General features: G+C 39.9%; 1 protein-coding gene and 1 long non-coding RNA gene across 18 annotated transcripts in view; one reads left to right on the top strand and one right to left on the bottom strand.

The window, feature by feature from the left end:
* The window catches only part of HMBOX1 (homeobox containing 1), a 118651-nt gene that overhangs the window by 82662 nt on the left and 13494 nt on the right, over window positions 1-22495 (top strand). The gene's annotated exons all lie outside the window — the stretch shown is intronic.
* Window positions 7828-8931, bottom strand: LOC111826506. The gene is made up of 2 exons (XR_002829848.1): window positions 8615-8931; window positions 7828-8313 (listed from the first exon to the last, which is right to left on the bottom strand). It is a non-coding gene; the product is annotated as an uncharacterized LOC111826506 (long non-coding RNA).

Below are 22495 nucleotides of genomic sequence, written 5' to 3'. Positions count from 1 at the left end.
GCCTGGCAGTCTGGGTGAGGGGCTGAGGGCCGTTTTCAGGCTGGCCAGCCCCCGGCAACGGAAGCTCCCAGCCTCTCCTTTTTTTCTTTTTTCTCTTTTTTTAATTCTGGGATTTACTTACCTTCTATAATTGAAACCGTGTTGCCTTCAGTGGAGCTCAGAGCCGGCTCCTGCTCGCTCCAGCTCCGTGGCCACGGCCTGCTGAAAGCAGATATCTGGTGTTTATTTATCTTCTATAATTGAAACTTTGTTGCTTTGAGTGGAGCTCAAGCTGGCCAGGAAGCTTGGCTTCCTCCATCACTGGAGCAACCAAGCCTCCTGCTGGCTTCAGCTCTGTGGCTGCCGGCCGCCATCTTGGTTGGGTTAATTTGCATATAGTCGCTTTGATTGGCTGGTGGGCGTGGATTAAGGCGTAGCAAAGGTACAGTCAATTTGCATGTTTGTCTTTTATTAGATTAGATTTAGTAATTCTTACAAACAGTTGTATTGCCTAATTTGCTTTTTAAATAAAATGGGAGCATAATACTCTCTTCATAAGTATAATACTAAAGAACACACTTCAGGTTACATTATGATCAAATAAGAAGCAACTGAGAAGAACAGAGGGGTAGGGTAAGAGGTGTGCTTAAAAGAAAAGTGTGAACAGGAAGAAGAAATGGATATTCGCTTCTTGGGAAATTAAAGAACAGGAGATGAGGAAGGAGATGATATAGAAAAGAGTTCAGGAGGGAAAATGAATGAATAAGAGGGCCTGAAAGGAATAAGAAATTAAGAAACACAGGCAAGAAGAAATTTAGTTAAATACAATAAAGACTTCTGTCTTATTCATCTTTGAATACCAATTCTCAGTATATAGTTTAACACTTAGCAGATGTTCAATAAATGTTTAACAATAAAAATTAAAGAAGATAAAGAAAAGGGCTGAGAAGTTCAACAAATATACTTTTTAAAAAATCATGTTCTGTGGTTCACATGGCTAAGGATTCAAAATAAGCAACTCAATCTTATTTTTTGTGTGAGGTTAACCAAGTTAATTAACCTCTTGGAGATAGGTTCTCAGTCTAAAAAACAAACTTTATCTTTAGGGTCTCTCTTATTCTCTGCAAAAATGTTGAATAAATATAGGTAAATGAAATCAAAGGGAGATTCTTAGCTTAAATGCTACTTAAACTTCAGTCAGTTGTCAGCAGATGCAATTTATATATTTTCGAACAAGGAAGGCAAATCAGTCCTTTTATTGTTCACACTAGTGGCCCAGTGCACAAAATTTGTGCACATTAAAAGAGAATTAATTAGAGGAAATATTTTAATATTGCTATTTTCCCTTTCTCTATAATAGAAATGTCAGAGATGAAAGAAAATTAGTAAAATGTATATGAAAATCTTCCTCCTGTCAGAGTCTGGGGTGCGCTGTGGGACCTAGAGTCAAGTCCCCACCCACCCGCGCGCACCTCGAAATCACGCGAGACCCAGACTCGGCCGACCCCACCCCCATTGGGCGAGATCCAGACCCAACTGGCCCCACTCCCATCAAGCCCTGCCGGGCGGGGGTGTACAGCCTCAGAGACCCCGTCAAGCCCCACCCGGCAGGTGGAGCAGTCTCAGGTCCCCTGGCCCGGTGCCATGGCGGGGGGCGCGGCCTCAGGTCCTCCAGCCCAGCACCAGGGTGGGGGATGCAGCCTGAGGTCCCCCATCAAGCCCCGCCAGGTGGCGGGGGGCGCGGCCTCAGGTCCTCCAGCCCAGCACCAGGGTGGGGGATGCAGCCTGAGGTCCCCCATCAAGCCCCTTCTTGTGTTACAAGAACCCCGCCTCTGCTGTGGGCACAGCCTTCTTGTGTTACAGGAACCCCGCCTCTGCTGTGGGCACAGCCTTCTGGTGTTACAGGAACCTCGCCTCTGCTGTGGGCACAGCCTTCTTGTGTTACAGGAACCCCGCCTCTGCTGTGAGCGCAGTCATCTTGTGAAGGTGTGATGGCGTGTGGGTTAATTTGCATATTACCTCTTTATTATATAGGATAGGATGGGAGATGGCGATTAACCATGAAACAACGTTTGTCGGGTCCAACGTAACCCGAGGACTGTCTGTAATGTAAAAAGTCATAGACATACAAAGGTAAAGATTTGGATGGTAATACTTTTAAATAATGGTTCACCCTAAGTGTTGAATAGTTAGTATATTTTTTGTTACCTTTTGTCTTTTGTGTTTTCTGATAATATTGTTAAAAATATAAATTTTTGAGTTAAATCTGGGGTTTCAGTCTCAACTGTGCTACGAGCTATATATCCTTAGGCAAATTACTTGCTATAAAAGGGGTGCTATGATTTAATAGTAAATAAATGACAGTGCATGCAAAATAAGCATGGTATATTACACACATAGTAGGTGTTTAATAAATATATTCTTCCTACTACTAAACAGTTAGTACAAAAATATTAAATAAGAACTTTCAAAAGGAATGCTGTGATTTCTTCAAATGGCATTTTCTGAAGAGTTATTTTCTATATTTCTAAGACTTAGCCAATAAAAGTCTTGCATTGTTTTACTCATAAGGAAGTCATTCATCACCAGTGCTGAAGCATATTTAAGGGTCAGGTTTCAATGATGTTTCAGTCTGTCTGAGGAGGCAGGTTAAAAACTCCTCCCTCATAGGTACAAAGTGCAGTGGGACACAGAGGAGAGTGGTGGGAGGAAAGGCAACACTGAGATGATGTTGGAGCTGGGTCCTGTGGAGCATGATTTTGATAACTTGGGAAGAGGAAGAAAGTATATGGCAGTGGAAGCAGTATATGCAAAGGCACAGAGGCATGAAAAAGTGGGTAACTGGAGTGTATGGTCAGTCAGGCAGGAAATGAGGCTGGGAAAGTAGGTTACCCAGAAAAACCTGTATTGCCACAGTTGCAACATTTGTTTTTCTCAAAACATTTGTATTTACATCCACTTTTGTGCCACTTTCTTCCTACATATAACTCATTTATAATGACTTTTATGACAGGGACTGGACTTTGGGAATGGACTTTGTGAATCATCCTGGGAATTAAAAATTGGAACTGTTTTGAAAATTCTTCTCAGCCTTTTTTGTTGTTAATCCTCCTCTGAGGATATTTTCTCCACTGATTTTTAGAGAGAGTAGAAGGGAGGGAGAGAGAGAGAAACATGGATGTGAGAGAAAGATACATTGATTAGTTGCCTCCCCCATGAACCCTGACTAGGGCCAGAGACTTAGTCTGCAACTGAAGTACGTGCCCTTGCCCAGAATCAAACCCAGGACCCTTCAGTCTGTGGGCTGATGCTCCAACCACTGAGCCACACCATCTAGGACTCAGCCTTTCTTTTTGAAGACAGCAGCCTAAATAATATTCCCTTTCCTGTGTGTTCAGAGAAATATGCTGAAATTTCAACTGTTTTCAGTTTTTAAAAAATCTTTTGATCCATTTTCCCCTCTGCTTTCTTGTATTATAAATGTGGGTTATTATCAAATCCAGTTTTCCTTCTGACTTCTGTTGTAGCAGTGCATTGTTAGGAAGAAAATTGAGTCATAGCTTTACCAGAATGGACTATTTTACCATCTGTTAAGTAAATTTACCTGGTGCTTCAGTAGTGTAGTTTATGGGCTCCTGCAGGCTGGAGTTTGGTTATACTCAGGAGGTACATAGGCTAGCACAATGCTGTACATAAAGTCTGACATCAGTGAGTGTTGCTTGAGTAAATTGAATATTTCAGTAAATTGAATATTTAAGAAGACACTACAACTTAGCAAAACTAGAAAATTGCTATACCAAGTCTTCCCTACCAGACATAATAGTCTTGGGGTGGGAGTAGAGTAATGCAGTATTTTCTAATTTTGTTTAAGTTTGTTTGTTCAATGATACATAATTTCATGATTTAAAGTGATCCAGTAAAAATGACTCAAATACAGCAGAAAAGTGACTTTCAAATGCCTCAGTGTTATTTTGCCTTAGCCTGACCATTGTGTTATTCCCCTGCTTCTCTGCCCCCCAAAACCACTTTGTGGGAGTAGATTTGAGTCCTCTAAAATCTGATGTCTGTCCTGGTCTTTAACTAATGGTAACCTAAAATAGATGCACTCTGCCCTCTCTCAGGTTGTTTTGTGTCAACCCCTGGCAAGCTGGTTCTTCCTTTCTCTCTCTTGTGATGTCATTGCTGTTTTAGGATAGAAAACGCTGCAAGAATACACTATAAGTTTTGGAATTAATGGATGCTGGAAGTTGGATTTTAAAAAGAGTTTATCCTCTTTCATACTCCTTATGGAACGACTCAGGTGGAACATCATGAACTCCTCCTGTACCTCTGCAAATAGAAGGAAGTTCTTAACATTTATATAAGACAGCAGGAGCCTGGGCATGACCTCATCTCAGTCCATTAGACTATTTGAGGACAAAACAAACAAAACTTCCCCACTTATTGACAGGTAGAGTTATCCCAATCCGTTTCTCATAGCCAGTAAGAAGATGAACTGTCCTTAAATGCATTTTTAAATTGGCAAATTATACTTCCTGGTTCCTTTTTGGTCAAACAGAAATAGCTGAAAGAGAAATTATCACAATGTTTTGAGGCAGATTAAAGTTCGCATCTTCTTACAGAGGATCTGCCAGCAGTTCCATTTTGTACAAACAACAGATCCCTCATTTCTGTAGTCCCCAAGCCAATTAACAGGAGCAAAGTCCCCATATTCCTCATTCTGCTCTGTGGCAGAGCTTACAAAGAAATGAAGTACAGTTTGGTAAATTTGGTAGTGTGTGTAATGAGTCACCAATGAAGATGTGATTAACCCCAGCAGCAGAGTTATAAGCATCATATTATTAAAGTTAGTACTGATGGAGTCCAACTTGTAGACTTAACTAGAAAACTAGTGAGCTTTTCTTTTTTCAACTCAACAAATATTTATTGAGCTTCTACTCTGTACCACTCATTGTGGTAGACACTGAGGGATACAGTATTTAACAACAGAGATGTGGTCCTAGCCCTTTTAATAATGTATTAGGAGACCATTATTGACAGACTAAATACTCACAGCATGTACCAAGATTTGCATATGTGCTTGATGTTTGAAGATCTCGAGTTAGTGGAATATGAACTTGTAAATATCCTACTTCTGATATAGTTGCCTTTTGATTGAGGAAGCCTCCATGGATTATGTGGTTTCCGTGATAGGAAGAATCTAAAAATGGTCTTTATACTTTGAAAGCCGGTGTACATAGAAATCTCAGTCATAATAGTGCCTCATCCAAATATTTCATTTTATTGGTTTCAACTTTGACATGTCATCCACTAAAAAGGCCAAGACAAACCTTATAGTTCTATTTTACGACTATCCTACAATTATCATCTTTGGGCTAATAGAAACCCTAGTTTGTCATCAAAATACTGTCCTTGAAACATGACTATACCCCAGATTTGCTCTGTAGTATCACTGTGAAGAAATTTATTTAATTTGTAAGATAACCTTTCAGCTTGGACAGTATTATGTAAATATCATGTTTTTTGTCCAATGTTATTAGAATTAATTTCAATTTTTAAAAAGCAATTAGACAGTCATTTATCCATATCCTACATAGTTTGATGGACTCCCACTAAAACAAGCCTAAGACACAGGAAGTAAAATGCTAGGTTTAAGAGAAAGTAGTAAGTACTCCTAAGTGCAAGGTATTGTGTATTCCCTTCTCAGGGGGGTATCAGGGTACTCCCCAACCATTGCACCTCTGATTTTCCCAGAACCTATGCTGTTGTCTGTGGTTGGTTTGCTCTTTGTTGACACTTCCCCCTGGGAGGACGACTTCTCATTTTAGATACAGACTCTGTATCCTTTTAGGCAAGAGGGAGTCATCTTTTCAGAAGTATAGTATTGATCATGGGAAAAACCATACAGGAGACAATAGATTGGTTTTATCAAACCTATTCTATTGATCTTCACATTATTATAAATTTTTGGTCAGTAGTGACAGATTGGTAAGTGGCCAGCTTATAATTAAGTGCTTCATATTTAAAAATAGGCTCCCTGCCTCAAGACAACTTGTATGCTAAGTATAAGAAACTTAACAATCCCCAATCACCTTACAAATCTTTTATAAACCTACTTGCTACCAGCAAAGGCTGGAAAAAATGGATAGGAAGATATATATGGGTGCTCCCCAGCCAGAGTGAAACAGGTGCAGCAAGGGGCACAGCATAGCTTCAGTGCCTTGATAGTGTGCATCTGGTGGCCACACACTCTCCAAGGTACCAGGGTCTCCACTGGCATGAGCGTCCCATGATTACCACTCACATTGGATGGTTTCAGTGGGAAATAGGAAGTCCATGGGTCACCAAAACCAAACACTGCCCTCTTGTGCATGTTCTTTTTCTTCCTTATTAAAACAGAGGGTTGGACATTTAATGAATTCATTGTTATGCAGTCAAGAGACACATTTCAAAAGAAATACTGATTCTCAGTTGTTGTTTTCTGTTGTTGATACTCTTACAGATGTCCTCATATTCCCCCCTTCCTTTGCCCACCTCCACCCAGCCCCCCACCTTCTCTGGCTTAGATTTTGTTCATTTTATTTTTTTTGTCTGACAACTCCAGAAAATTGTTTGTAGTCTTCTTTTCATGTCTTCATAGAAAGACTGATGACTGAAAGGTAATACATATTAGAAGAAAACTTGCTCTATAGTTGTCACAGCAATCTCTCCTATGGTCGGCCTTCATTTAGGGCTGCACGTTACTGGACAAGTGATAGTAAACCTGTGTTGCTTTTTAAAATGTGCTTAACAACTCAGCTCCTAAATTCATTGTTACCCCTGGAACCTTTTGGTCAAGTAGTAAGTAGGGTCTAGTACAGTGATGGCGAACCTATGACACGCGTGTCAGAGGTGACACGCAAACTCATTTTTTTTGGTTGATTTTTCTTTGTAAAATGGCATTTAAATATATAAAATGAATATCAAAAATATAAATCTTTGTTTTACTATGGTTGCAAATATCAAAAAATTTCTATATGTGACACAGCCCCAGATTTAAGTTAGGGTTTTTCAAAATGCTGGCACACCGAGCTCAAAAGGTTCACCATCACTGGTCTAGTAGCTGTTAGCTTGCTGTGAGTAAATAAATTATCTATATATATAAAAGCCTAAGTGACCATCTCAACCAAACGGATGATCAAACAGGCTGCGTGGGGCGACCAGGCCGGCAGGGGACTTAGTGAGGGGCGACCGAACGACTGAGCAGCAGGCTGCATGGGGCGACTAGGCCAACAGGGGGGCAGTTAGGGGCGACCAGTCTGGCAGTGGGGGCAGTAAGGGGTGACCAGGCCAACAGGGCAGCAGTTAGGGCGACCAGGTCGGCAAGGGGGGGCAGGCAGTAAGGGGTGACCAGGCCGGCGGGGGGGGGTGGTGAAGTTAGGGGAGACCAGGCTGGTGGAGGGGGGGCAGTTGGCAACTAGGCCTGCAGAAGGGGAAGTTGGGGGTGACCAGGCCAGAAGGGGGAGGGAGGGCAGTGAGGGGCAATCAGGCATGCAGGCAGGTGAGCAGTTAGGAGCCAGTTGTCCCGGATTGTGAAAGGGATATCCTGGGGATAGGGCCTAAACTGGCAGTCGGACATCCCCTGAGGGGTCCCGGATTGAAGAGGGTGCAGGCTGGGCTGAGGGCCCCCCTCCCCCCGCATGAATTTTGTGCACCAGGCCTCTAGTTTAAACATAAAATCTTTGCAGTGAAGGACCTGGGAGATGAAAATGTTATGTTAGGGCACATTTCAGACATGGTGTCCATAATTCTCTCATGGATGGATTTTTCTTTTTTAAACATGTGAAGAAAGGCATCTTACCACCCTGATGAGAATTTGGAAGCCTTTATTTGGTGCTAGTGTCTGAAGATTATTGCCAACTTTTCTACGACAGGTTAACTGCACTGTATACATAGACTTTAACCATGTGTGATGTGTTTTGAGGGAGAAGCCCCAGAGTTTATTTAATTCTCTGCCCAGGGGAAAGGCCGTCAGTGTTGTGCTGTCTCCAAAGCAATCAAATCCCCTTTCCCAGTAGGAAACACCCATAGTGTGATGTAGCTGTGGTCTGGGCTGTCATAGGTTTCTTGTTACCGCACCTTTGCTTCCAGAAGCTCTTGTGAAATTTACCGGAGTTTGGTTAAATGATTCATTACAACTTAAAGGAAGTCTGAAACAATATTATGTCTTTGCTGAATAATGGCTGTTCCTTCGAGCCAATGAACTGAGTCAGGAAACCTGAGTTCTAGATGGTGTGACCTTGAGCAAGTCAAGTCCCCTCTCTGGCTCTTCATCTGTCAAGTTCATGTCCTCATCTGCAAAATAAAGGGGCAGATTTGGTAATGCTTCTTTCCAGTTTAAAGTTCTGTTTTTTTTAAAAAAAATTCATTTTTCTAGATCATCTTTATGTGGAGATTTTTTAGGGGGTGGGGGAGATGGGTAATGCGAAACATTTTGGTATTAAAACAAATGCATATAATATTGAATAGAATATAAAATTTACATCACGTTTTGAGACAAAGTAAGAGACATCAAAGACATTTCAAGGTAAGCTACCATGAGCTTCAGGCTCTATTCCTAAACCCTGGGAGAGGAAGGAGACCCCTGAATGCTCACTCTGATATTACGGGGACTGCTGATTTGATAGAGAAGTCTGAGAAGCAGCTTCCTGGTCTCTCTTGTTATGCTCAGCACCTTGTGAGCATCAATGGGAAGTGTGGGTTGTTCACAGGTGTTCACAGGCTTCACTCCATGTCTGTGTTCAGGAATTCTTGGGACTGTGGTCCATGGTAGAGTTTTACAGAATTGCCGGAATGTGACAGGGTTGAGGAGTTAGGTCCTGGATATATACAGAAAGCAGTCTCGCCCTAACTGGTTTGGCTCAATGGATAGAGCGTCGGCCTGGGGACTCAAGGGTCCCAGGTTCGATTCCGGTCAAGGGCATGTACCTTGGTTGCAGGCACATACCCAATAGGGAGTCTGCAGAAGGCAGCTGATCGATGTTTCTCTCTCATCGATGTTTCTGACTCTCTGTCCCTCTCCCTTCCTCTCTGTAAGAAATCAATAAAATATATTTTTAAAAAAAAAAAGAAGTCTCATCTTCCTTCCACCAAGTTACCAAGGAGACAACACAAGAGATGATGGCTCCTTCTGCTGCGACCCTCATCACACATCCCTTCCACACGATCACTCTGAGGTCCATGGTATAATTCATTGGCAGAGAATCCAAGTACTGTGGACTTTGTGACTCCATAGTAACCACCTGTCAGAAAGAGGGTATACTATCATTGTTTTTCGGTCTTATTCCTTGCCTCCTAGGTGACATCATTTCTTTGTGGCTCTGTAACTCGCTGCCTACCTCGTCAGTACCTATGCACCGAATGGTGGGGTTTCCACCGTAATGAAATGAAGAGTTCTTCCCAGATTGTCACAGGATTTTTTGCCAGTTTGTTGACCTATCCTTTTGTGCTTGTCTCTGGGTTCTTTGATTCTTTGTCAGGATCTACTCTGTGGTTTATCTAAATCCGTGTGTAATGAGCTATGTTATGGGATTCTGTTCCATTTATGAATTAGGATTCCAAAATTCAACTTCTCATATCTGAATCCTTTTATCTGTTCATAGGCTAGTACTAATTTTTCTACTTAAAAGTTTTCTTTTCACAGTCTTCCCCCCCCCCAAAAAAAAAACATTTAAGAAGCTACAAAGCCATGAAAACTTATAGCTTCATCTATAATAGAACACATTTATATTTTAGTTTTTTCTTATACTCACGTGAACCTTCCAAAAAGCTGATTTTGGGAGAGCCATTATTTAAGTCTGTAGAATTAAAAATGAACACTTATTTATAAAAAATTACATTAGTGCAGAACATCTTTTGTTCATTGTATCACTGCGTGTTTGCACAACAAATTTTTAAAGTGTAAATTTGTTGCCAAAAGGCATTAAGATAAAGAACATTTCTTTTTAAAAAATAAATTTATGCAATTCTATTTTTCTCATGCTTTGAGACAATAAGCATTATGTTTAAATAATGCTTTTTTAATTGAAAAATTAGCTGATACTTATGTAAAATATGGTAAAATGCAAAAAAATAAAAAAGAAACTTCAAATACCTCTTCATACCATCCTTTAAAGATAATCACTAACATTTTCATGTATTTATTTTCAGTCATTTTTCTATGTTAAGTACATATATCTATATATATTTAAACAAAAAGTTATACAGTTTTGTATTTAGTATTATTTATATGCTCTTTGAAAACATGATTTTTAATGATTAAATCCATTTTAAGAATGTACTATTACCACCCTAACCGGTTTGGCTCAATGGATAGAGCATCAGCCTGCAGACTGAAAGGTCCCAGGTTCAATTCCAGTCAAGGGCATGTACCTTGGTTGCGGGCACATCCCCAGTAGGGAGTGTGCAGGAGGCAGCTGATCGATGTTTCTCTCTCATCGATGTTTCTGACTCTCTGTCCCTCTCCCTTCCTCTCTGTAAAAAAAAAAAAAAAATCAATAATAAAAAGAAAGAATGTACTATTACCTAGTACCCTGCAGTTGGACATTTAAGTTGACACTGTATTTACTTCGGGTCCTAACTTCATAACAGTATGTTGCAGTTTATAGACAGATACAGGGATGGTGAAAGAGAGAAACCTATTTTGAAAAGAAGTTATAAAATTAATCAGAGGTAGGTTTCTGTAATATTGCATGACCCAATTTAGCTTTATTTTAGGTAATGTTTTTATTGTAAACTACTTAGAAAACAATGTATAAAGAAGAAACTATTTCCATTCATTAAAAAAACCACTGAAAATATTTTGGTGCATTAAATGTTTCTATATGCATCTATGTGTTTTAAACATAGTTAGAATAACTCATATATGGTTTTCTAATCTGCCTTTTTCACTGACATTTTCCTATGTCTTGAGATGTTCTTTGAAAATGTGATTTATAATGGCTCCCTCTTTCTTCTTCAAATAGACTTTACCATAATTTATTTAACCATTATTACTTTACTAGACATTTAAATTCTTCCCAGTTTTGCCTTTTTAAATAGTACTGACATGAACACCCTGGTACTTACCTTTTTTCTTAAGAGCAATGATATGTTTGGCATATTACCACCACCTCCCTCCACAAAGCTGGACTTATCCACATAAGTAATGGTGGCCTTGCGCACACACTGCTCCTCTCACCAGAACCTGCTTCTCCCCCCACCCCCTATGCCTACTGTAATCATCTTTTTGGTGAGGGAAAATCAGCTCTGTAGGTGAGAAGCAGAGTTTTATTTTTGTCCATATATAAGCTTCTGCTTCTAGTAAGGCTAAACATTTTTATACATTTATTAACCATTCATACTTCATCTTCTGTTGTTTATTCTTTTCCCTTACCCATTTTTCTCTTGTATATTCACAATTTCTTACTGAGGTGTAGATCAGCTCCTTATAGAATAAAACCATTAACTCCTTCTGTTTTACATTTGCATGTATTTGCAATTTATTTCATTTTTATTTAAATGTAGACAAATCCAGTGCTCTATTTCTGGACTGGCTCCATTACTTATTTCTCCTGATCCAGATGTTTTCTTCTAGTTTGTTTTTCTTTCAATGATTTCACTTTTACATTTAACCCTAATATATCGAGTTCATAAGGTTGGGATCTAATTGGTATTAATTTCCTGGTAGCCAATTTTCTCTTCCTCCTTAGATTTAAGATTCTTTCTGGCATATAAATTTATTTTATATGTTGGTTCTATGACCTTATCAATTCTTAAACCAAAGTTTTGACTATTATAACTTTATAATTTCATTATATTTGACAAGATAGGGACCATTTATTATTATTTCTTTTCACAATGTTCTTGTCAATTTTATCTGGTTTTCCAGGTGAACTTTAAAATTATATTGTTGACTTATACCACTCCCACTAGGAAAAAAAAGTGTTTTAATTCAGTTAAAGTACATTAAAACTAAAAATTTATCTGGGACGAAGTGACATTGTCATATTATTCACTCTTACCTAGTAATATGTTAGATGCCCCTTTATTTCTTATATCTTTTTTATACCTTTCAGATTTTTGCATGGTTTATATATATTCCTTTTAGGTATTTTTACTTCTCATTTTTCTTGCTCTCATGAATATACATATTATTTATTTTGTCGAACTGGTTATTACTTATACATGGGAAAGTTTTGATATTTTTGTGTATATAGTATCCAACCACTGATTATGTTTAGGTGTTTCAATTTATCCCTTGGTTTTCTTGATAAAGTATAATATGCAAATGATAGTTTTGTGGCCCTCCTTCCCAATTTGTTTCTTAATTCTGTTTCATGTCTTATTGTACTAGCTAGGACTTTCAGAAAAATGTTAAATTGTAGCAAGAGAAAAAGTTGTATTAGGGATAGTGAGCTCTGTTGCCTTGCTTCTGATTTAATAGGGCTGCTGCTAGAATTTTATTTTATTGTTAATATTACCAGTTACTGTTTTTCCAATATTTTATTGTGAAATTTCCATACAGTGAAGCTGAAAGAATATTTACAGTGACCACTTAGATTCTGTCATTAACATTTTACTATACTTGTTTTTTTAATTTTAATAATTTTTATTTTTCAATTACAGTTGACATATAATACTATATTAGCTTTAGGTGTACAACATAGTGATTAGACATTTATATAATTTTCAATGTGATCTCTCTGATAAGTCTAGAACCCTACTGACCCCATACAGTTATTACAATATTGTTGACTATACTAGAGGCCCAGTGCACGGAGGGGTGGAGGGGGTCCCTCAGCCCGGCCTGCACCCTCTCCAATCCGGGACCCCATGGGGGATGTCCAACTGCCAGTTTAGGGCGATCCCACAGGACATCCCTCTCGTAATCCAGGACGCTGGCTCCTAACCACTCACCTGCCTGCCTGCCTGATCGCCTCTAACCCCTCTGCCTGCCTGCCTGCCTGATAGCCCCTAACTGCCCTCCCCTGCCGGCCTGATCACCCCTAACCACCTCTGCCTTGGCCCCTGCCAATGTGGCTTTGTCCGGAAGATGACTGGTCTATCTGGTCTAATTAGCATATTACCCTTTTATTAGTATAGATTCTCTATGCTGTACTTTACATCTCTGTAACTTTTTTAATTTTATTTTTCAGTTAGTTGACATACAGCATTATATTAGTTTCAGGTATACAACATAGTAATTAGACATTTATATAACTTATGAAGTGATCACTTCAATAGGTCTAGCACCCATCTGACACTGTACATAGTTATTACATTATTATTGACTGTGTTCCCTATGCTGTACTTTACATCCCTATGACTATTTTTATAACTGGCAATTTGTTATAACCAGTGTTTTAAACTCTGTATCTGATAGATGGCATGCCTCCATTTTGTTTAGTTCTTTTTATTGAGTTTTGGCTTTTTTTTTTTTCATTTGTGTTTGGCTGCCTGCCTGTGTTTCTTTCAATGTATTAGGTAGACCTGCTACATCTCCAGATGAGAGAAGAGGCCTTTTGTGGGTGTCCTGTGGGGCCCAGTGGTGCAGTCTCCCTAGCCAGCTTAGTTAGGTGCTCCAGGGGTGTCCCTTGTGGGTTCTGTATGCCCTTCCACTGTAGTTAGTTGAACCTGGATTGCTGTTGGCACATTAGTTGGTGGGATTGACCCTCATGCTGCCTGGCTGTGAGGGCTGACTGTTGACTACAGTGAATGAGCTGTTGTGTGGGAGTTGCTTTAGCGGGGCTCTGTTAGTGGAGCTGGTTGGATGGTGTTCTGGTGTGGTCTGAAGCCAGCCACTGGATGTGTCGGCTGTGGAGCCTCCTTGGAGAGGCTTCGGTACAGGTCAAAGTTAGTCTCTGCTTGTGCCTGGCTTAGGGCTGGCTGTGTGTTAGGAGCTGCAACGTTATCTGCCACTTAAGCTGGGCTTGAAGGCACTTGGGAGGGGCTGTTCCGAGAACCTAAGCCAGCTGCCTCTAGTGTCAGGCTTAGCTCCCTTTGGTGGATGCCACTATGTGAGCTGAGGCCGCCACTACTTATGCCGAGTTTCTGGCCACTTAATTGAGGCTACTTTCCAAGCCCAAACTGGTCACTGCTTATGCTAGGCTTGGGGCTGCCTGATGGGAGTCACAGTGCCAGTTGAGACTGGTCGCTGATTTTTGGGCTTGGGGTAGCTTAGCAGGAGGTACAGGGCACACCAAGTCCAGACGCTGCTTATTTGGGGTTTGTGGACCTTGGAGAGATTTTTGGGAATGTCCGAGGCAGGCGGCTCCTTGTGTGGAGGAACTGCTGGAAGAGGTTCTGCCTGTGATAGTTTGGTATCAAGGAATCACCAGGGCAGGGTGAACAGTGTTAGCTAGCTTCATGGAGAGCTCAGATTTGGCACCCATCTGTGTTGGGCCCACTGAGTTGTGGGAGGGTTCAACAAAGGAACAGTGGCATTAGCCAGCACATCCGTCTCCAGAGTGAACTGTTCCAACCCTTTCTCCTCCAGCCCTCTCCCTGCAGCTAGTCATTTTACTTCCTCCTGTGCTCCTGGCTTTTGAACTGCTGTTCCTTTGCTGGAGATTAAGAGGGTTTGTGAGCAAGTGTGCTGTGCTCAGGCCTTTAAGGAGATGCCTAGGTCTATAGCAGCCCTCTGTCTCATCCAGAGGCCCTGTTCATTTTCAGTCAGTGCCATTGCTCCAGGCCAGGGGTCCTCAAACTTTTTAAACAGGGGGCCAGTTCACTGTCCCTCAGACTGTTAGAAGGCCGGACTATAGTTTAAAAAAAAACTATGAACAAATTCCTGTGCATACTGCACATATCTTATTTTGAAGTAAAAAAACAAAACGGGAACAAATACAATATTTGTATTTGCATGTGGCCCGCGGGCCGTAGTTTGAGGACCCCTGCTCCAGGCTGACACCCCTTGCTCCTCCGGGAGGACCTCTACAGCTGAGATATCCCTCCTGATTCTTAACTGCCACATGGGTCTTACCCATTCTGAGTATTCACCTCTTCCTCCCAGTCATGGCTGCTTCTTTATATCCTTAGTTGTAGGACTTCTGTTCACGTGGATCTCAATGAGGGTGGTTCTATAATTTAGTTGTAGCTTTGATGTGGTTGTGGGGGAGGCAAGCACAGCATTAACCTACTCTGCCATCTTGACCAGAAGTCTTTACTGTACATGCTTTTTACATATCTCTGAGCAGATTTTTGTTGACTCATACCAATATGGATAACCTGTGTGATGTGTTACAGAAATATTTATCTGTACTTAGTGTTCCAAGATTTAAAAAACCAGTGATGCACTAGTTACTGAAGATGCAGATGAATATAGCACTCTCTTAGCCCATTTGTTATCAAAGAGTAGCCAATCTAAAAAAGTTCAGGAAAGCTTTGAAATGGGAACTTTTTATAAAACTGTTCAAATGAAGAACAGTGTTAACCATCAAAAAGAGGCAAGAAATCCAATTTGGATTATAAGGAAAAAGGGTAAAGTTAGAATTTTTCAGTATTTGACCAGACTTTCTAGAAAAGAAATTGCCTTATTCAGCTGACAGACTGTTACTTTCAGAAAGAGCTGCTTACTTCCGTCTACTTGCCAGGTGGATGCCTGTAGTAAAATTAAGTCCATCAAGGTATGACAGTGAATCACATTATCTCTAAGACCATTCCCTTTTTTTTTTGTACTGACTCTATTTACCTGGTATATTAGTTTCCTAGGGGACATAACAAATCTCCACAAACTGGGTGGCTTGAAATAACAGCAGGATTTTCACTCACCGTTCTGGAGGCCAGAATCTGAAATCCAGGCATCAGCAGAGTCAGTTTCCTCGGGGCCCCTGGCCGTTGCCACCACTCCTTGGCTTACAGATGCATTCCTCCAGTGCCTGCTTCCACTTCCACATTGTCCTCTTTCTGCTTGTGTTCTTTTCTTTTTCTTACAAGGACGCGCTCATTGGATTTAGGGCCCAATGTGACCTCATCTTATCCTTACCATAATTGGGTTTGCAAAGATTACTTTCTGAAGTTCTAGGGGGACATGAATTCTCAGGTAACACTATTCAGCCTGCTGCACCCAACAACTTCCTACACAAGCAGTAGTTGAAAGAGCAAGGACCTGGGATTCAAGAGGCTTGTCTCGAGTCCTAGCCAGCTCTGCAACTTTGGGGAAGCTTGTCATTGTCCCAGTTCTCAAATGTGGAGGTTGATCAGTGAGTAATCTTCCAAGATTCCTATTTGTCCTGAAGACCACGTTAAGTGAGGAGGAGTCATGTGCAGAACTGATTTCTAGCTCCACCCCTCTTACTTCTCTCCAGTCCCTGATTGTTTCTGTGGGGGTTTTAAAGGTATGAATAGTATCAGAGGGGCTTTGGCATCTTTGGATAAAATGTAGAATATTACTATTCTGGTCTGTAAGTGAACTGAAGGTATTCCTTATGGATTAACAAAAGAGAATTGGTGTATTTAAAGGTTTTCCCATTCCTTTTGTCTCTGCCTCCACTCTGTTTAAAAACAAAAAGAGAGAGAAGAAAACATTTTAATTACTTTCTTGCCGAAGATTATTTAACACTCTCAAATAGGAGATGGGACAGTTAGGTTCCAAAGTGTTTTAGTGTAATATTCTCTTCTTCAGTAATTGTACTAAGTGATGAAGAAATGCATATGATTGTAGATAGTGGGCAGTGTCTGACAATCCTGATCTGAATTACTGCAATGGTTAAAGGTTAAAATCTCTCTTCAGGAGAGATAGTTCACATAAAGGCACAGAAAAAAACAATGTTCATTTGCATGGCATTATTCCTTGCTTAAGAGTCAGTCCCTGTCTCTTCTGTGTGCTCACTAAGGCACAAAAGGAGGAATTTCTGGCTGCAATTTTTATAGACTTCAGTGTTATTGAAATGAAAGTGCTTCAAGGACATTTCCATTTGTTACTAGCTTATGGTTTCTCATCTCATGTAAATTATTTTGCCACTCTTCATTTTAATTCTTTTGCTGTCATTGTCTGGCAAAACCATCATTTGGTTTCTCTCTGTGAAGATATTCACCGATTACTCAGCTGACAATGTCCTTTGTTTAAAAAGTGTAGTATCCTGTGGATTTATTTTATCACTTTTTTTTATAGTTACCTGTAGGTTTCTGTATATTTCTTCCCCTTTTTTGTCTTAGAAAATGTCTAGGGCTATAAACATTCTTACATGGACAGAAGTATGTTTTGAACTCTAGAGTTCCAGTTCAGACACAGTCCCTTTAAGAGTCTTAGAGCCAAGTTCTACAATGTATCTACCTAATAACTATAGAACTACCTATTCTTTCAACATAAAGGTTAAAATGCTTGAAGGTGAATAATAACTAGTGTGTACTACCTAAGGCTATTGGGGGAAAGGGGCAGGTGCCTAAACCCGGGAGGTGAGGCTGTCTTGAGTGAGTATTATTACCATTCTGAAACATCTCTTGAATCTTACCTTTCCTCTCTCTTTCCATGTCTCAGCCTACTTCATACCCTCTCCTCAGCTATTGCCACAGCTGCCTGGCTTCTGCCTCTAGTATCACCAGAGATATTTCCCTACAAAAATAAGTTTGGTTATATAATACCCCTGCTTAAAAACTTGGACCCAATGTTTTTCTTCATTTTGTTCTCACATACAATATATTCCAGACACACCAAACTCCTTCCCATTTCAGAACATTTTAAGCTCTTTCATTACCCCCTTTCTTTATGCACGGTGCTTCCTCTGCCTCCTATTATTTCTCTCCATTCACCCTCCCTGCTGTTTCTTTACGACCCTGCACAAACGTTGATTCCTTTCTGCTCCTATATTTATACTCATACCACTAATATAGTCCATTTTACAATATTTATAATGTATTTTGTTACATGCTTGTATCCCCTGGTGACTACAATGGGAAGATTTGTCTGTCTGGTTTATCTTTGCGACCATTTAGCCAATTGCCAGGTATAAACTAGGACTCATTCCATATTTTGGGGTGACTAAATGAATGATTAATCAATGTCCAAACTGAAAATCATTACACTTATTTCCCATCTTCATTAATAGTGATTGGTTCTATACTATTCAAAAATAAACACTATACGAATATAATTGTATTTAGCTATATCTTCATCTAAAACCCCTGAATGTAATGTTAACATAAAAACATTCAAACCTGTAAAGAATTTTTGTGAGTTTATTTGAGCCAAACTGTTGACAATTGCTGGGAAGCAGAATCTCAGTGGGTTGGGACAGTGCTCTGGAGAATGGCGGTTTTTCACCTTGTTTTATACATTACAATCAAAAGAGGAGACGTGGGTTACATGAAATCCATTGGTGATAGATTAGGGAGGTGGGAGAAAGCAACGCGGGGAAACCTCTGGAATTGAATAAAAAGTAAAAGATAGACAACATGCTTCATTTACATAGGTGGGTACAGGATTGTTAACAGTCAACAATTAACATGGTAACAATAACAGTGAAGGAACTTATGGTCTCTCTCCAGGCACCCAGTTGCATTTGGTTATGCTCTGGGTCTGGAAAAAGGGAAGCTACAAGTTACCAGACATTTCATAGCTATGTTATCTTAGATGCAAAACGACAATAGGCCCAGTTAAGGTATAGATTGACCTTGTCATTGAAAATACAGGCCTAGGACATGACTACCCACCATAACTGCTTTTAGTAAAGTTTAATTTCAGACCATCCTTTGTGCTTACTTTAGGTCTTAGAGTTTGCAAGACTGCCATGCAGGCCTTCCCTGAGCTTGTCAGGTTAGCATGTGGCACCTTTCGTCCACAGTACCTAGAGAAGATAATGTACAATATGTCGAATTTCCAACTGGCTTTTTCCTAAAAGAGATATTATTGGTTTCATTAAAAGTCTTAACTGAGCAGGCCAGTGTGGTTCACTGGTGGTGTTGATCCATGAACCAAGAGGTCACGGTTTGATTCTCCATCAGCCCGGGTTGCGGGCTCAATCCCCAGTAGGGAGCATGCAGGAGGCAACAGATTGGTGATTCTTTCTCATCATTGATGTTTCTAACTCTCCCTTCCTCTCTCTGAAATCAATAAAACTTTTTTTTCAAAAGTCTTAACTGAAACCACTGTTTTCACCTTTGTTTCCTTCTTTCATTCATTTATTCCTTCATATATTCATTTATTAACACATCTGTTGATAAAATAGTTACTTATTGAATATCTGTTACAAGCCAAGCAGATTCCTTGGGCTTAGAAAGCTCCTCTTGTGAGTAACTATAGAAACTATAGTTATTGTTATCTTTAATGCTTCCTTTTTTCCTGAGCAATCAACAAATGTTCTCTTTCAGAGCACATATGGAAAACACTTGGGAGATTTTTGTTGACATTAAATTCAGATAAGTAAAATATGTGATGGTGACCATATCAATTATTGTCTAAAATGGGATACTTCCGGGGGGAGTGAAAGGGAATGTGTTAATAATCCAAGACAACAGCATTATCTCAGACAAGCCAAGATGTACGATCACCCTATAAATAACTCCTATAGTCTAATCAGATTGTATTACTAGTTGCCTTCTATTTTCCAAGTACAGCTTATGTTTTTATGCCTTTGTATCTTTGTCTTTATTGCTAACTTTGCCCTTTCCTCTCCAATGCGTGGAGACTGTACATCCTTCAGAAGCTGCCCAGATCAATAAGTTTTCCTGATCAGCCTAGTCCAGTGGTCGGCAAACTGCGGCTAGTGAGCCACATGCGGCTCTTTGGTCCCTTGAGTGTGGCTCTTCCACAAAATACCGACTTCTGCACATGGGCCACGAAGTTTCAATCGCACTGCACATGCGCGCCCGCACGTGGTATTTTGTGGAAGAGCCACACTCAAGGGGCCACAGAGCCACATGTGGTTCGCCAGCTGCAGTTTGCCGACCACTGGCCTAGTCCATACAGATATCTCTCCACCCTGAATTTATTTAGCATTCATTTATATACTTTATTAGCAACTAGATTTATCCTGGTTTGTCATAGTTATGTTACTTTTTTCACTCCTTTTGTTTAACTTTTTCATATCTTCCTCCTCACCTGAACCACATGTTCTTAAGATCAAGTTCAATATTTTGAAATTACATCTACTCCTCAAGTACAGTGCCTTATTCTTACTCATGTAATACATTTTTGTTGAATATTTTATTTCCTGCCTAAAAACTCTTCCACTTTGCCCTACCTGGTTTGGCTCAGTAGATAGAGCATCGACCTGCAGACTGAAGGATCCCAGGTTTGATTCCAGTCAGGGGCACATGCCTGGGTTGCAGGCTTGATCCCCAGTAGGGGGCATGCAGGAGGCAGCCAATTAATGATTGTCTCTCATCATTGATGTTTCTATCTCTCTCTCCTTTCGTCTCTGAAATCAATAAAATATAATTTAAAAAACAAAACTCTTCCACTTCACATCAATATTATGTGTCTGCCCTCCTCCCAAGCTTTAAGGGCTTTGCAATGAAAAATTATGATTATTACATTTTAAACTTAAATATTTACTATGACATATCTTAAAATATGACTTTGTCAGTTTAGATTATACTGTCTATCTTGAATTAATATTTTAAATATTTAAAAATTATTGATCAAGAAAAAGGTGAGTGATACCCAACATACCCACTACATAGTAGTACATTTTAATGAAAATTAATGTTTTCAGCATACAATGGAGTAAAGTCAGTCTCTTCAATTGGACAGCTACATGCAAAAAAATGAAACTAGACCACCAACTTACACCATCCACAAGAATAAACTCAAAATGGATAAAAGACTTAAATGTAAGTCATGAAACCATAAAAATCTTAGAAGAAACCATAGGCAGCAAAATCTCAGATATCTCTTCTAGCAGTATGTTTACCAATACATCTCCTAGAGCAAAGGAAACTAAGGAGAAAATAAACAAATGGGTCTACATCAAAATAAAAAGCTTCTGCACAGCAATAGAAACCATCAACAAAATGAAAAAGGAGCTCACTACATAGGAGAACATATTTGCCAATGATACATCTGATTAGGGGTTAATTTCCAAAATATATAAGGAACTCATACAATTTAACAAAAGGAAGACAAACAATCCAATTAAAAAATGGGCAAAGGACCTAAGTAGACATTTCTCCAAAGTGGACAGACAGAAAGCCAAGAGACATATGAAAAAAATGCTCAAAGTCACTGATCATCAGAGAGATGCAAATTAAAAGGATAATGAGATATCACACCACACCTGTCCGAATGGCTGTCATCAACAAGTGACAAGTGTTGGCGAGGATGTGGAGAAAAGGGAACCCTAGTATACTGCTGGTGGGAATGCAGACTGGTACAGCCACTGTGGAAAACAGTATGCAGTTTCATCAGAAAATTAAATATGGAGCTGCCATTTGACCCAGTGATCCCACTTCTAGGACTATATCCTAAGAAACCTAAAACACTAATCAGAAAAAGATGTATGCACCCCTATGTTCATAGCAGCACAATTTACAATACTAAGATCTGGAAACAGCCCAAATGCCCATCAGTAGATGAGTGGATAAAAAAAGCTGTGGTACATTTATACCATGAAATACTATGCAGCAGTAAAAAAGAATCTCTTACCCTTTGAGACAACATGGAGGGACCTGGAGAGTCTCATGCTAAGTGAAATAAGTCAGTCAGAGAAAGACAAGTATCACATGATCTCACTCATATGTGGAATCTAAGTAACAAAATAAACTGATGAACGGAGTGGATCCAGAGACTCGGAGGGAAGGCGGGGGAGTGTTGGGTGGGTAGGAGGTAATCAACCAAGGACCTTGTATGCATATATGCATGGCCCATGGACACAGACCATGAGGCAGTGAGGTTTCGAGGTGGGGGGGCAGGGGTGAGGGAGGGCTGGACTGGGTCAATGGGGGGAAAAAGGAGACGTGTAATACTTTGAACAATAAAGAATTATATATTTAAAAAAAAAACTTTAACTCAAGTAGTATATGCCATGGATAATTACAAATACTAACTTAGCTTCCAAAAATACTGATCCATATACACTTTCCAAACATAAATTGTTTATGGACTTGTGTTAATCATTAAACTAGTTCTTAATTGTTTCAGTGTTTTCCCAAAATTCTTTTACTTAAAAAAATTTATAACAGCATGTATTCATTACAGAAATTTTAAGCATGTGAAAATCAGTCTTAATTGCCACCTGTCTTCCAGCCACCCGTAGCATTTGTAACAGTTTAGTATATAACCTTTGAGGCCCTATTGCAATAATCCTATACCATTGATTGTTAATTGTTCATTTACACTGATAGCCATTTCTTTGGGAGGCCCCTATGCTGGGTTGATGGTGACTTTGTTCATCTTTATTGCTTGTCAACACTATCATCAATGAGATGTTTGTATAAGGATGAGTCCGACTTACATCCTGGCCTCAGGTGGCTTTCAGTATAGTAGGAAACTATAATACAAGGTGAAAGAGGTGCATGAGAGGAACAGATGAAGTGCTGTGGGACTCTCAGGGTGAGGAAA

This window comes from Myotis lucifugus, unplaced genomic scaffold, assembly GCF_000147115.1.
Source record: "Myotis lucifugus unplaced genomic scaffold, Myoluc2.0 scaffold_1, whole genome shotgun sequence".
In the NCBI taxonomy this organism is placed as follows: Eukaryota; Metazoa; Chordata; class Mammalia; order Chiroptera; family Vespertilionidae; genus Myotis; species Myotis lucifugus.
Note: the sequence above shows the minus strand (reverse complement) of the source record. Positions and strands in the feature narration are given on the sequence as shown.